This window comes from Fukomys damarensis, unplaced genomic scaffold (genome assembly GCF_012274545.1).
Source record: "Fukomys damarensis isolate Sample0158 unplaced genomic scaffold, DMR_v1.0_HiC HiC_scaffold_26, whole genome shotgun sequence".
NCBI lineage: Eukaryota > Metazoa > Chordata > Mammalia > Rodentia > Bathyergidae > Fukomys > Fukomys damarensis.
In genome coordinates, this window is record NW_022900938.1 from 36,098,624 (window position 1) to 36,111,979 (window position 13,356).

A 13,356-nucleotide genomic window follows, 5' to 3' on the forward strand; every position below is an offset into this window, starting at 1 on the left:
AGCTAATCATCAAGGATTACTACATTCCAGTGAGACAACAGTTAAAACACAAGGTGCCCCATGGTCATGGGGATGCCACAGCGGTGCTGAGATGGGGGGGCACATACATCAAGAAGGGTGCTCTAGGCCGGGGATTTAGCTCAGTGGTTCCAGCGCTTGCCTTGCAAGCACAAGGACCCGAGTTCGATCCCCAGTAACCCCCCCCCCCAAGAAGGGTGCTCTAATTACTGTTCAAATCTGGTTCTGTTTAGGAGTTAGTAGTTGGGAGAATGGAAAAAATGACTGATTATTCCACTCTCACCTGTCTATTCTTAATCCCTCCACTCAAGGTGTTCTGATTGCTTACTCTGAGCCTTTTGGAAATACAGGTACAGCTGGGATAGAGACTTGGGGATGTCATGAAACTCAGCTCCCACCCAATACCTGACCTGATTGCATGGGTCACCCACAGACCTCTTACCCAGGATTCAAACCAGCCAACCAACCAACCAATGGATTCCAACAAAGAAGTAATAAATAAAGCCTGTGGTATGGAGGCAAGATAGGAAAATAAAGGGAAACGTTATGGATCCATTAGAGACCTCTCTCTTCCCTCCTTCTCTCCCATCCTTCCTCCTTTCTAGGGCCTTTTATATGCTAGGCAAGTTCTGTACCACTGAGCTGTATTTTTGGATTTATCAACCTATCATCAGCTCTGAAAGGCTTACAGAAATGTAGTTTGGTAATACGATTTGTTATTTTGTACCCAAGCTATTTAACAAAAGATACCATTGGAGCTTGAGCAGGGAAAGAAGGAAAGAGAAGGAATGGAGAAAGAAAAGATCTGAGTTATGGACTACTTGCCTGTGAGTAAGGGGGGTGTGTGTGTGTGTGTGTGTGTGTGTGTGTGTGTGTGTGTCTGTATCTTTCTGTCTTAGGATCTATTCTTCTCTGAAGTTAAAACTTACAGTTAGTAGGTAATGGGAGGGAGTTCTGTTTTAGTCTACAGCTTCCTATTTGGTGTCCTTAGAATTCTAAGCTGCCATCAGTGGAGAAGTGAGGATGGGGCTATTAGTCTTTCATTTTCCTTCTTTTCAGGCTTCCCTGCAGAGCCCTTTGTAATATTTACTTAAAAATCCTAATTTTTATGAGTCAAGATGTCAAATCTCAGTCATTTCTTTTATGATTCAACCTAACAGTTCAACCTCAGTCATCTGCATTGTTTCCTCTTCTTCCTCTTCAGATACTGAGTTTATAATAATAGCTACTGTGTATCAGCACCCACTTGATGACATGTACTTCACATGTAGCCACTACAACAGGATGTCTGTAGTGTGCAGGGACGTTAACAGTGCTCATGGGGACTGGGGAGAGGGCTGCACAGAGTGCTGGTTTAGGCTGACATGACTGTAGGTTGGCATGGCTTGGATTCAACCCAAACTCTTTGGTATAAACCAAGAATTCTCTTCGTCTCATGTGGCCCACTGCCTTTACTCCCTCAAGTTTTGTCCTTGACCTTCTTACTTTATATTTCTGGCGCAAAATAATGAGTGTTTGGCTGGACAACTAAAAAGAATTTTGATGGACCGACAAACTACTCCAGTGGAGGGTGTTGAGGTTACACAGTATAAGTGGGTAATCTTTAGAAGAATACTCTGGTACTTACTTATACTAGTAATTAAGTTATCTACAGTAGATTCTTCTCGTGTCAGTCAAATTATAAGTTAAATTCTAGAGGAAAAAGGTCATCTGATAGTTGGGTCTTAAATCCCCTCCCTGGGGCCAAGATGTTAGTGACAACCACTTTCACAGAATCTCCTCTCTGGCATTCTCCCCTCTAGGCTATGAGACAGATCTTCATCTTTTCTTTTTATGTCCTGCTTTCCCTCTGCAACACTTCTTTCCTCTATTCTTTAAATGTCTAGTGAGTTTAATTCCCTACTTGGTGTCTGGATATACTCTGGAGAAAATAGCATTTCTTGGTAGAGTTCTTTCCTTAGATTTCTTGGGAAATGTGCTGTGTATGTTTTTCCAAAGTCTAAGAAAAGTCATTTATCAAATAAAAGGGAATAAGTGTTATGATTCTCCTGTGAAAGTTCAAACTACCAATAGAGACCATAGTGGAGAGAAGGAATCTGCTGATGTCAAGTTGGAAGCCAGAGCAGGCAAAGGTGACCTGTGGAAGTGAAGGATAAGACTGACGTTTCTCAGAGCCAGGGCAGGGCAGGAACTTGTAGGAGAGAATTGGTCATGATTGCTTGTAGCTGTTGCTACGTTATAAATATGTGTTGTGGCCCACTCTGCTACTACTGTGAGTCATTCTTGGAAATAAAATAAGTTTATATGCATAGCACACTGTATACAAACCCTGTGCTTCTATTCCAAGAAATAATGTTTCAAAAGCAAGTCCTTAAGTTGGCAGTTTCCACATTTGATTCTGTGTACTACTGTTCACTTTGCTCATAGCTTTGAATGTGGGTTATTGCAGGGTTCAACAAAAGACTAGATAATAAATACTTTAGATTTTGCAAGCCATACTGACTGAGTCACAACTGTTAACTCTGCTATTTCCATGTGAAAATAGCCATAGGGCCAGGGATCTAGCTCAGTGATGTTGCCGCCTGCCTCGCAAACGCAAGGTTCGAGTTCAATCCCTGGTACAAAAAAAAAAAAAGGAAAACAACCATAGACTGCATGCAAAATGAACAAATGTGCATTTCCAATAAAAGTTTTCTTTATAAAAGCAGACCATGGTCTGGATTTTGCCTGCTGTTGGAACACTATTTAATAATGCCTGTTGGTATTTTCCAGATTTTAATATTTGTTATAGGCCACAATTCTTCGTAAATACCGCTAAGATTATTGTTACTTGTTTAACAATGATTTTAGATGTCTCTAATAAGTATAAAATGCTTGGAAGTTTTTATTTCAAGCCAGATTTCTCCATATTGCCCGGGCTCTTCTCCAAGTCCTGGGAACAAGCTACCCTCCTGTTTTAGCCTCCCAAGTATCTGGAACCACATACCTGTGATATTGCACTTGGCTTGTTTGGAATTTTTTTTCCCCCAGTATTGGGGATCAAACTAAGGACCTTGTGCTTTCGAGGCAGGCATGCACCATTGAGCTACATTCCCGGCCCTTTTTGGAAGTATTTTAAGAATAACATAGTTTTGGGAATTCTAGAGGAATTCCTGGAAATTCCTGTTTCTTATTCTGAAATGTGAAGATTAGTATTTGTTGAGAATTTGGAAATTCCCAAAGTCAGGAGCCTGCTGTCCCTCACGCATACTGTATTTCCTGTTTTCCGACTTCATGTGGCCCTTTCTCTGCTTTGTGGTTTCTCCAGGATTTATCTGGGCTTAGAGCTTGTAACTTTTGTTGCTGTCTTGTTTTCCACTGGAAGATTAGGAATTTGGGGAATTGGCTGATAATGGCATTGCCTTCTCCAGAATTGCTAGTAGATCAGACCTGTCTTTTCCCATATATTCTTTTCCCATATATTCCCATATGTCTGTTCCCATATATTAAAGTATCTGGAGTAGATTATTCTTGAAAGACTGGATATTAATACACTTGATTGTATCAGTGATACTTTAGAGAGCCAGAACAAGAGGATGTGTATAGTGTGCAAATGATTTGTGTAATTGATTGGGTAGGTATATTTCATGCTTTTCTTATCCCAGTGCCTAACACTTCAATCATCCTAAAGGGTAAAGACAGGAAAGGAAACTAAGAATACTTACAGTGAACATTCAGTTCAATACTTAGTCAATACACAGTTTAACATAGTGGTAAGTAAGGGCACAGATCTTTGGAGTCAGAAAAATATGGGCTGATTTCTGGTTTTATAGTTTATTTAAAAACACAAACTTTGCCATTGTTACTCAAACCTGTCTAAAGAATGTTTCCTTGTGTATCAAATGGGAATAGGACTTCTTGTCAATTTTGTTTTTATTAGTATTACATTTCATGGTGCATGATTATTAATAATTCTCATAGATGATGGTGTTTCCCATTTTATGAAAAAACAAATGGTAACAGAATTAAATGATTTGTGAAGGTTACATCTTAGTAATTTGGAAAACAGCCTCGCTACTTCCTAAATCCATGGTTTCCTGCTTAAAGTAATTTTGGTTAATGGCAATTCTACTACAAGGTGGACCATGTTTATTTGGATCATGGGGCTGATTGGACAAAAGGGAAAGGTATGGGGTTGGTTCTTGCAAAGGTAAGGGTTTGCAATAATTGGAAGCTACAATTTCTAGAAGCGAAGGATATGCTTATAACTCAAAAGTTGAGAAAACTTGTCCTGATTTTTTTTTCCTGTTGCTTAGCTGCTCTGTTGATTGCCAAGGACTTGTTTAAGTACTTTTTATTCTAGTCTGTTACTCAGATCTCATATTACAGTGTCTTTTAAGAAGAAAATGCACTAAAGAGAAATGTGTTGCTGTGTTCAATACCTCAGATTGGAATTAGAAAGGTGGATTGGATCTCTGTCCCCCTTCCTCACGGTTGCCCTACACTCCCATCGCAGGCATGTGTTTTTGACTATTATGGCTCAGATTTTCACACAGTTTGATTAACTGCTTGTAGTTAAAATTACATAGCCAAGCAAATATGTTGGCTAAATTTTTGGATAAATGTTTGGTCAGTGAAAGTTTAGTTTCAATTTGCTGAAATTTATTATATAGATACTTATAGCACTTATTTTAATTAGTGCTTTTTTCTTTTTTAATCGCTCTGAGGATGTTGAACACAAGTACTTTCCACTGCCTTTCAGGTTTGCCAGGCTAGCTTATTGACATGAAGGGCGTTCAAGTGTAGAACAAGTGTGAATTAAGTATTCAAAATTTGTTCATCACTTTAGATCTTACTTTATCAGCCTTTGCTTTTGCATCATACATTACAGTTTTGTTTTCATTCTTTGGGATATTTGAGAACCGAATGAATTTTAACATGTGTTAAATTATGTTTAATTTTCAGATTTGGCTTTTATCCAGAAGCTCTCAAGCACTAACTGTATGTTAGTATTGTGAAGGAGTGATGGAACCGAAGAGTAATGTGTGAGCTTCACCTAGTTCTGAATGGTTTTGAGACAAACCCAGTTCATGGCAGAGAACTGAGTGCCAGATTGAGTCATATAAAAATGAACCTAGCAAAGAATTAGAATGAGAAAAAGTTAGAAAATTAAAAAAAAAAATCTTCAGAGAAAGCTGAACAGAGGCAGGAGACCTTGCCTGATGTAAAGGATGGAAAGGAGTTCCTTGCAGTGGTGATGGCCGGCTGGTGTGTGTGATGATTATCAGGGGTGGAAGGTGTGGTTCAGGGTAAGCACTTGCCTAGCATGCACAAGGAGACCCTCTCACTGGCCCCTCCTAGAAGGCAGAGAGAAAAACAACCTGCGTGTGAACCCACATTTCCCTACCTCCAGGATCTTGGAAAATCCCAGTATTTCAACAGTTCTGAAACTCAATCATCTGTGGGTGCTGCTCAGTGGGAGAGTTTAAGGATGCCCACGTTAGGAATGGAGTTTTACTGTTTAACTTTGCTCAATGATTGTTGAAAATGGCCAATTACTGGTTAACCTCTGTATGTGGAAATCTTCGTATTATGTCTTATTTTTAGTGTGCCTTTTACTTCTGTAGACTTTCTTTTCAAATAGAGTGGGACCTCCAGTTTAAACTGTAATGAGGAAAGATTTGCTAGCATCTACAGAACTATTAACTGCAATCCTAAGGTGGATGGGAACATTTTCTTTTCCACATAATTCCTCAGGAGTGCTGTGTTTTGGGTTTGTTTGCTGCTTAGATTTTTTTTTTTTATATGAAAGTTTTCTTAGCAGAAATTTTTTTGAGGTTGGAAAAAAGGTTCTGTTTTCCAAAAGGAGTCTGATTTTCAGAGCTGTTACTTAACGATTTGAATGGGAAAGTTTAGTTCTAATAAAAATTTCCTCTTCCTTTGGCAAATATTGATGTTTTTCAGGTTTGCCTAAAGGAAAAGGGAGCTTGGGCGGCTTTTTGTGTTTTGTTAGTTATCTACAGAGCCCCTTCCCTTCCGTTCTGTTCATTGTTTTATAACTCTTTGAACTCACTTATTTACTACTAAAAATTTTGCCTTAAAATGGACCAAAACTAGGTGTTTCTGAGTAGTTATTCAAGAAAATGTTTATTCGTGTGTTACATGTTTCCAGGAGGGACATGGGGTCTGGACAGGGAGGGAGGAAGATTTTCATTCTATTCTCTGTACTGCTCAGATTAAAACAAAAAACAACAAAACAAATTCATATAATAACAAATACACAGAGTCATTGTTTTTTGTTTTTTCCAATTGTTTAGACTCAGTATGGGGTATATGGACTTTAAAAAAAATTGATTTTGAAATCTACTAACCTTTTAAAGGGTTTGTGTCATTTGTAAGAATATTTAAAGACAAATGTAGACCTGACCTCAACATACTGCCTATCATTGCTTTCAAACTTTTCCATCTTTACTTCACTTATGAATTGGTTCCTGTTTTCTGGTGCCAGTGGAAAAGCTTGTCAAGTGTGCACTTCTTTTAGTCATTGCATTCGTAACTGCAGAATTTTCTTCTGCTAACCCGATTTTTCTTCTTTCCCTCCAAAGCCCCGAGCATCGCACAGCCTTAGTAAGACTGCTGGAGAACCCATCATTTCAGAAGACTCCAGAAGCACGTCTTCCACTGGCCACGTCTTTGGTGAGAAGAGTGCATGAGGCTCTGAACCAGGAGGGCATGCTGCTTGAAGGACGTGGGCAGATGTGACCGGAAGCCAGCATTAAGGTAGCTGAGTCAGCCTTCCCTGGGGACTCTCAGAGCCAGCAAGTAAATCACCTCTTTTATTTCTCTTTGGCACAGATCAGGTCTACGGGTAAATCCCTCACTACAAATGATTATTTTGTTGCTTTATGTGGATTTAATGTAAGAACATTAAGACTAACCTTCCTTAGTTTTTGCATCACCTGGAGGATGGTAGGCTTTTGGCTAGGGGATGAATCTTCTTTACCTCTGGCCAGGTTGTTCAAAGACTACTAACATTTCCCTACTTATACAATGTTTCTGCCATTCTTTTCAACCTATAGGGCCTCCACATTTATTTTTCCTTCTCACCTTTTTCGCATGCAAACATTTTTATGCATAAACAAAATATGCATATTAATTATGCTTAAAATTTTTGAAACACATTCTTGCTTTACAATTTGACATTTTTCCTTTTTAAGCAGAACTTAATTTCAGTATAAGTCATGCCTTCTTAGTGTTTCTTAGGTGACATAGTGATAAACAGTCCTCAAGTGGAGGTTAGCCTATGATTACAGTGGGAGATGGGGGAAGGGAGAACTTTCACATCGAGGAACAAACACCAAGGCCAGTCCTCAAGGATGTGAACTTAGGTTTCCCAAGGCAGGCCATGCAGCGCTTTGTTTATTTCAGGGGAAGAGAAGGAAGAGGTGATGGCTGTAGTTAATTGTTAGCTCTGTGATTCTTAAGTATGAAGTAGGGTTACAATTATTTAGCTCAATCGTTTCCTAATATGGCTAACAGAATTACCAGAGAAGTCTTCCGATATCTGGTGTTGGGAATGAAGATTTGTATTTTTTGTTATTGTATTAAGTATTTATTTTTAGAAAGGTAAATAATCATTTTCTACAGTATATGGGCAACTTTAAAAAATTTTTATTTTATTTTTGCAGTTCTGGGAATCTGACCCAGGGCCTTGCACATCCTAGACAAGCTCTCTACCACTGAGTTACCCCCTCAGCCCCAAAGATTTAAAGGACACAAAAGAGTCGGAGGTGAAAAGAAGGCTCCCTTCTCTCTCTGTTCCCTTTGTACCCAGTTACCCTTCTAGGCAAGCACTGTTTTCTTATGTATTTTGTCAGAGATTTCAGTGTATAGATAATATGCAAATATATAACCTCTAATTTATTACAATTTTTTAAACACAAATGGTAGCAATATACAATTTTTGTATCTTTATTTCATGAACTAAGGTTTTTTTGGACTTTCTTCCATATTTGTGCTGCAGTTATTTTCAGTGATGTCTGGTATGCTACTGTAAAGAGCTATTTAATTTATTTAACTTGTATTATATCAATGCATGTAGAGGAGATCTTCCAGTTTTTATTATCATGAATAAGGCTGTAGGGAATAACCTTGGGCATATATCATTTCAGACATGAATGAGGCTATCTGTAGGGTCCATTTTCAGTAGAATTTCTTGGTCAGAGGTTATGTAAATTTTAATTTTGATAGAAATTTATTGCCGTCTTGCTCTGCTCATAGAGGTTGAAAAGTCTTAAACTTCACCAACAGTGGATGAGAACATTGCTTCCTCCTGCTCTTGCCAATGACAGTATGATTGCCAAATTGATAGGTTTTTTTCCCTTTCCTAAATTAATAGGTGAGAAATGTCAGTTTAACATGTAGTTTTAATTTGCATTTTTCTTCTTTTGATTGACAGTGAGCATCTTTTCATAAGTGTAAAAGCCATTTGGATCTGCAGTTTCCTTTATATTTGTGTTCTTTGTTTTCCTATTGTGCTATTGACTTTTATAATTAAATTTTGATTTCTTGTCAAAATAATGATTTTTTGGGTGGGGTAAGTGCTGGGAATTAAACCCAGGGCCTTTGCCCCGAGCTAAACCTCCAGCCTGTTGTTAATTTTATTTTCTTTTGGACAGAGTCTTGTTAAGTCACTAAATTGCTGAGGCTTTGTTCAAACTTGCGATTCTTCCACGTCAGCCTGCCAGAGTGCTGGGATTACGGGCATGTGCCACCAGACTGGCTTCAAAATATTGATTTTTATTATCAGTTCATAGCCCCTTTTTTCTTCTTCTCATGTGTGCTCTTTGTATTTTCCCCAGTTGGTCATTTATAGAAAAATAAACTATTCTGTTGTGCCAATTATCAAATATCTTGTATAAATTTGTGAATTTATTCACTCAGAAGGTATTTATTGAATGTCTTGTATGTATTAGGAACTTGTTCTAGGCACCTTAGCTATACAGTAGTGAAGAAAATAGACACTGATATTTCCTCCATGAATCTTCCATTCTAGTGGAAAAGATAGTCAATAAAAGATGAACAAATAGATTTATAGAAATAAATGTATAAGCAGGCTTTTTGTGGCTTATATATCAGTTCAAAGACCTTTTGCAGTTACAGACTTAAAAAACCTGTCTCCTGTTTCTTGGCTAGTATGATGTTGGGACTTCTTTTAGATTTAAATATTTGATCCATCTGGAATGCTAGGTATGATCAATTTAATTTTTCTCTAGGTCCTGTTTTAATTAGAGTAAAGCTGAGTCGCTGTAACCAATGGACCAAAATGTGCTATGGTTCAGAGAACATAGAAATTAATTTTTTTCTTACTTAACAATTCCAGCGTGAGCAAATGGTCAGCAGAATATCCCATACCCATTCTGAGCCTCAGGTGCCTTCTGTCCTGTTGCTCTGGTAATTGCCACTGTGATTATCTGCATGGCTATATCTGACCTCCTCAGGAAAAAGCAGAGGGAAAAGTCCATGGAGAGGCATTAGAAGTTGTAGTCATCCCTGTAGCTTGCATTGATGAGATCTCAGCCGCGTGGGCACATTGGCTGTGTGGGAGGCTGGGTCGAGAGCTCTCTGCTGGTCACCTGTCACTCAAGAGAAGAGAAGTAGGAGTTTTAATGCAAAATCAGCCTCCTGACATTGGCTAGTCACTCTGATACCTTCCCACAGAGTCGCTGCTGTCTTCCCTCTATGGCCCTTAGCATCCTCCACCACTGGTTGTCCAGTGGGTGCCGGTGGTGGCCTAGTCGTTTCAGTTTTATTGACTCCAGGTTTATTGATTCCAGTTTTAGGGTTAATTCCCATATATATATTTTGGTATGTTTCTGGTATATCCATTTAGTTTCATTGATCATTCTGCATATTCATGTACTCAAATAACACTATTTTAAGTTTAATATGGTTTGTTTTTGTCAGGCGTGGTGGTGCACACCTGTGACCACAGCGCTCAGGAGACTGAAGCCAGGAGGATTGACAAGTTTGAGGCCAGGTTGGGCTAATAATGAGCTCAAAACCAGCCTGAACTATATAGCAAGGCCCTGTATTACCAAAACAAAACAAAACAAAAAAACTCTCTCTCTCTCTCTCCCTCTCTCTCTCTCTCTCTCTCTCTCTCTCTCTCTATGACTTTTATCTTTCTGTTTTTTGTTAGGCGTCTCCCCTTTTTAAAAACTGCTTTGCACCTGGTGTGGTAGCACATGCCTGTAATCCCAGTTCCTGGGAGGCTGCAGGAGGATTACAGGGAGTTTGAGGTCAGGCTGGACTACATAGTGAGGCCTTGTCTCAAAACAAGACAAAATTTAAAACACCACAAAAAAAAAGCCAAGAAACCCTTTATCCAGAGATATCATACTTATTGTTTTGTTTATTATTTATTTAGTGGTGCTAGGAACTGTAACCAGGGCTTCATGCATGTTAGGCAAGTGCTGTACCACTGAACTATATACCCAACTGTTCCTGATTTATTTTTTAAATTAGGTAATTAATTTATCTATTTAACATGGTGTTTTGAACTTTTAATCTTTCTGCCCTAGCCTCCCAAGTAGCTGGGAATTATAGGAGCATTCCACTGTGCCCAAGTTTGTGTTTTTCTTTTGAAATATAAACTGTTAAAATAATCATGTCTAGTCACCACTCTGTTCCTCTAGGAAGTAAAGCTGTTACTACATTATTATTGAGTCTTATATAGGTACATTTTATTGGACAGGGTTTGCACTTTTAAAATACATTTTTCTTATTTAATGATAGTGTTGTATAATTCCTTCAGGAAACACTGATCTAGAATCCAGTTTTTATTTCTCTTTTAATCCATGAAAATTACTTAATTGAAGTAGATTGGAGGAAGAACCAGAACCAGCTTATACAATGTTGTGTTAATTTTTAAAAATGCTTAGTTCCTGATTATGATTTGGAAATCGATACTTTTTTTGTCGGGGGGGGTACTGGGGATTGAACTCAGGACCTTGCACTTGTGAGGCAGGTTGTGGAACCACTAAGCTAAATCCCTGGCCCCTTGATACTTATTTTGAATGTCTATTAAAAATAAACTTGGAATTTGAAGAACGTTTTCCTCATTTTGAAAATAAAGAAGAGGTGATATTTCAGAAATGTATTGCACATACTTGTTTGGAACACACAAACCTGGGCAAATTTTTGCAAATACTATATATTATGCACAATGCTTGTGTGTGTGTGTGTGTGTGTGTAACAACACATATTCAACTTCAACTTTTGTTTTTGACTTTTTGCCTTTTTATTGTAAAATAAAACATTCCATGTGAAGTATGTACACTTAATTATTATAAGCTAAATTTTTTATGACTTTCATATATATCAAGAAATAGTGTATTGTATGGTATATGCACTATAGTAATTGCCTTCCACCTTTCTTTGTGGATTGATCCACCTGAGTGTTCATACTTCACACTGTAGTTTAGTTTTGTACATCTTTTCATGTCTTAGAAGTGTCCTAAACCTCAGGTTTTCCACTGCTCCCACTGTTTTCCTTATGGCTTATTTGTTGAGGGATCTAGCTTCTTTTGTTTTCCCTTTAATGGGAAATGGTATTTTAACACCACAGTCTAGGTACCAGCCATGTTCAATACTACTGGATGTGTTACTATTTGAAAACTGTTTTAGTAGATAAACTCAGGAAATTATATATATAAAATACTTCACATACATATACCTCCAATTTGAATTCATTTTAAAAGTTTTTCCTTAATCCTTTCTGTATTACTTCTTTTTGTTGTTGTTGTTTTGTTTTGTTTTTTTGAGATAGGGTCTCACCATGTAGTTGAGACTGACCTGGAACTCACTATGTAGCCCAGGCTGGTCTCGAACTCACTGTGATCCTCCTGCCTCAGCCTCCCGAGTGCTGGGATTACAGGTGTGTGCCACCATGCCGGCTTTTTTGTATTACTTCAGTATCTTCTTTATTCCACACAGGGAATTCTGGTTCTCAGAAACAATAAGGAATGAAAGAATTAAAAGAAACCCTAGTTTCTTATTTGTTTTCTCTGTATTACACATATAGTAGTCTCAGTATTGCCACAAACTACTACTAGACACTATATCTGATGAAAACCAATAAAAACATTTTTTTTATGCTATTCCCATTTTCTCCTTTTTCTTTGGGGTGAGGGAGTTATGTGGTGGAGTTGCTTATAGGTGAAAGTTTGCCAGACTTAAACATTTACTAGATTTTAGGTAATATTTGGAGGAGGAATAATTTTGTCTTTGTTAGATATTATGTTGGGTTTGTAGCTATGTTTGAAAGCAGTTCTTATAGAAAATTTGTGGGAGAAATGACATCTGGGATTCTCATTAAAATACCTCAGTAAAAAAAAAACTTCAAAAAATGGGCAGAATAGAGGAAATTGTATATTTTTGGAATGAGGTGGAGGGAGGCTTATTTTTGAAACTAGAAAGTAAAAAATGGATTTATTATACCTGTCTAGTTCTGTGTAACTTGAAATATTCATAATAAAACTTAAAGATTAGTTTTATAAACAAGGAGAAGGAAAGGAAATATGGGGAAGAAGGTTATAATAAGGTCTACATGGTGGTAGGGAGCAACTAAAGAATGGGTGATTCCATACTTATCCTGATGGTTCAGCCTGGTGGCCTATAGTGGACCCTGAACCTGAGAAAATGGACAACATCTTGAGCTGTAGGTCCTGAGGGAAACCAACATTTAATGGATGAGTGGCACAAGAGAAATTCGCCTTCCAAGGTACCCAAAGTGGACCACAGTCTCAGTACTCACTATTTGAAAAGAGGGTGGAGCCTGAGAACCCTGGCTAGGGAAGAACTAGGGAAGACGGGAATTATTGTTACTCCTTGTTCTACAAAATGAACAAACGACACATCTTTCTCAGCATTGCTTGAATTGCTGAGGGTAGGGGATTCTTAGGCCACATCACAGATCAGAGTCTCTAGGGAATGAGGCTGAGGAAGCTTCCCTGTGTCTGAGGCTAAGGCAAAGACTGAAAAGAGTTGGAACCTTAGCAAGAGACATTAAAACGAATTGACTGGGTCAGGATATTGTAGATTGAGGAGTGAATGGAGGCTACAGAGGTAGCTAGTGTAAAATGGCCCTTCTGGAATGTTCTCTGCAAAAGGATGAAAAGGACAGATAGTGAAGACTCAGAGCTGAGGGAAGTGATGGTTGTTGAACCTGCTAATATTTGTTAAAATACAGGAGAGATTGCCTTAAAATGAGGAAAATGTGGACAGTTCTTAGAGCAGGGATGACTGAGTAGTCAAGACTCCTCTCCTCTCCTCTCCTCCCCTCCCCTCCCCTCCCCT

At 38.3% G+C, this 13,356-nt stretch overlaps 1 protein-coding gene across 2 annotated transcripts in view; it reads left to right on the forward strand.

The window, feature by feature from the left end:
- Positions 1 to 6,410: 6,410 nt before the first annotated feature.
- Acvr1 (activin A receptor type 1) overlaps positions 6,411 to 13,356 on the forward strand; it is a 68,742-nt gene continuing 61,796 nt past the window's right edge. The window contains exon 1 of one of the 2 annotated variants that reach the window (XM_010606779.3): positions 6,411 to 6,819. The gene's annotated coding sequence lies outside the window, so the exon portion shown is untranslated. The remainder of the gene's footprint in view (positions 6,820 to 13,356) is intronic. The other variant, XM_010606778.3, reaches the window with a different exon arrangement.